General features: G+C 45.0%; 1 protein-coding gene across 2 annotated transcripts in view; it reads left to right on the top strand.

The window, feature by feature from the left end:
* BEND3 (BEN domain containing 3) overlaps positions 1-3093 on the top strand; it is a 51389-nt gene that overhangs the window by 34259 nt on the left and 14037 nt on the right. The window lies entirely within an intron of this gene.

Here is a 3093-nt window from a genome sequence, read left to right as displayed (position 1 = left end):
TTTTTTTTTTTTTTTTTTTTTTTTTGCGGCACGTGGGCCTCTCACTGTTGTGGCCTCTCCCGTTGCGGAACACAGGCTCCGGACGTGCAGGCCCAGCGGCCATGGCTTACGGGCCCAGCCGCTCCGCGGCATGTGGGATCTTCCCGGACCAGGGCACGAACCCGTGTCCCCTGTATCGGCAGGCGGACTCTCAACCACTGCGCCAGCAGGGAAGCCCTGCTTTATTTCTTACTCACCTGCTGATTATATTGAACTTTGCTAAGTTCTGAGAGAGAGAAAATGGAACTGGACATAGTGGTCCCCTCTAGTAGCCTGGAGTCCAGATGGGAGACAAGACAGGTACACAAAACAGTTAAGACGGAGGAGAGAGGGGAGTTTGGGAGATGAGGTGTCTGGCCTGGAATGCCTGTTCCACAGAGCCTCTCCACAGACGGGCAGATCACACCTTAAACTCTTAGAAGAACGTTTTCCCAAGCTCTCTAACGCAGCTACTCACCACTCAGACACACACACATGCGCGCGTGTGCTATGAGGGGCCCAGACAGGCATTTCAGCTTCTGCATGTCTGTTCAATAGAGCCCACGTTTCAGAGTTCATCGTCATTAGCCAGTACACCATGGGGTATCAGCCTGGGACTCTGGGTTGTTACTGGTTGGTTTTAATTCTCCTCTATTAGATGCTACCCCAGATCTAAATAAATTGGGAATTGATAGGTTTTAGAGATTTAGTAAAGTGATGAGATTAAGATTTTCACCAGGATTTCAATATGCAAGTTAATATTACACTATAAGGAGGACTGATCTGCGTGCCACATCATGGAACACTGAGGGATACATTCATTTATTTATTTATTTGGAATTTTTTTCCAAACAGCTCTATTGAGATATAATTCACACACTATACAATTCACCAGTTTACATTGTTCAAGTCAGTGGTTTTTAGTAGATTCGGAGAGTTGTACAACCATTACTATGATAAATTTTAGCACATTTTCATCACCCCGCAAAGAAATCTTGTACCCAGTTAAGCAGTCACTCCCCATCCAACGCTCCTGTAGCTCTTGGCAACCACTCATCTACTTTCTGTCTCTATGGATTTGCCTATTCTGGACATTTCATATAAATGGAATCATAGACTATGTGGCTTTTTGTATCTGGCTTCTTTTACTTAGCCTAATGTTTTTAAAGTTCATCCTTGCTGAAGCATGTTATCAGTTCTTCATTCCTTTTTATGGCCAAATAATATTTCCTGGTGTGAATATATCACATTTTGTTTATCATTCATCAGTTGATGGACATTTGGGTTGTTTCCACTTTTTGGCTGTCATGAGTACTCCAGCAATACATTTTAGAAAATCCATAATGCCCAGAAAAAAGTTGAATTTTCTTATACCGGTATGATCATTTTTTTATGAAGGATTAATGAAAAATACCCCACCCTCGACCCTGGCTGCCTAAACCAGCCACTTGCTGCATACCTCGGGACTCTAGGGAGAGTTTCATGTGTGGACAGCAGTTTCCAGTGCAATAAGTTGATTGTAGATGAAAACTCAGATTCCTGACTGGAGAGATGCCTGCTGTGGCCAATGAAGCTACAAGATGGTTAGTCCAATAGCTTGTTTGAAAAACCTTTACCCATCTGCTTTTTAAAAAATGCTTTATTTGTAAACCATAATTTATTATCCTTTCCCCTAACGATTGGTATATAGGAACTTTTATGTCATTACATATAGTGCCACAGGGACCATCCGTATCCATATCCATAAACCTCGTGCCCTCCTGTGAGTGATTCTAAGGGTTAGGCTCCTCGAGGTTATTCTGAAAGGGTTGAGGAGTTTGAGAAGCACTATGGTATGCCCCTGAAGGAACTCCAGGAAACGTCTTCTGTGTGTCACGTTAAATTCTGCTTATGATCAATTCTGCACACTCTTTCACGTTTACAAGTAAAGCTTGAGCTCAAGAAATGGAGCACAAAGTTGAGTGTATTGGTTCACCTTTGCTGTGACAAACCATCCCAAAACTTAGCCGCCTTAAAGTAACCACTGTTTCATTCAGCTCTGTGAGTCAGCTGGTGCTTCCTCTGGTTTGGCCTGATGTGGCTGGGGCCAGATGGTAAGGGAGGACCTCACTCCCGTATCCGGGCCTCACCTGGGCTGGTGGGGTGACTCTAGCTTCCCTTCATGCACTTCCTCACCCCCTACGAGGAGGAGGCTAGTCCAGGCTTACTCTCATGCGTGGAAGATTTCCAAGGAGGAGCGAGGAGGGCAGACTCTGGGGAGCAAACACTTTTGATGCCTCTGCTTGCGACACATTTGCTCATGGGCCACCAGTCAGAGCCAGTTATGTGGCCAAATCTAGATCAAGGGGTGGAAAACTAGACACCACCTCCCGATGGTGGGAGCAACAAAGTCACGTTGCAAAGAGATTTCACACAAGGACACGGGAACTATGATGGCCATTTTTATAAACAATTCACCACAGCAAGGAACAGCCAGCTCTTGCATCAAGAAGGAATTCTGATCACATGTAGGCTGGTTTGTGGCCTTTGTGGACAGCCCAGGTTGGCCCCATTGCCTCATTGCACAAATGGTGTCACTCTTCATCCTTTCGTCCAACACATTTTATTGGCATCATAGAGAAGGGAGCATCTTCGTCTTCTGGGGATAGAAGGGGAAGGAGAAGGTTCTTATGATTTGTATTTTAGTTGAATCCTTCAGTGTATGAAGCAAGTCAGGAAAGTCCTGCATTGGGGAAAGGTCCGTTGAGGTTCACAGTGGAAGGATTTCCCTGAGCATCACAGAAATGATTTGAAGGTTGCAGATGCTCTTCTAGATCTGGTGAGGCAATAAGCTTTGTCTGGCCGGAGCTTCAGCAGCATGCAGGAATCCTGACATGTTTGGAGAAAAGGGAACCAATATATATTTGAATATTTCTAATATGACTTGTCCAATTTACGTATTCTAATTGGTCATCTATGTTTACTTTTTTTTTTTTTTTTTTTTTTTTTTGGGTCGGGGGCCCTCCCCTTTTTTTGCCTCCCCCCTTTTGGGGCCCGGGGTCCACGGCCACGACGCTCCGCGAGCCACAGACCAGG

The sequence above is a fragment of the Monodon monoceros genome, unplaced genomic scaffold (genome assembly GCF_005190385.1).
Source record: "Monodon monoceros isolate NGI ecotype Baffin Bay Population unplaced genomic scaffold, NGI_Narwhal_1 Super_Scaffold_15, whole genome shotgun sequence".
Taxonomy (NCBI): Eukaryota; Metazoa; Chordata; class Mammalia; order Artiodactyla; family Monodontidae; genus Monodon; species Monodon monoceros.
The sequence above is the reverse complement of the archived record's forward strand: the minus strand, read 5'-3'. Positions and strand labels throughout refer to the sequence as shown.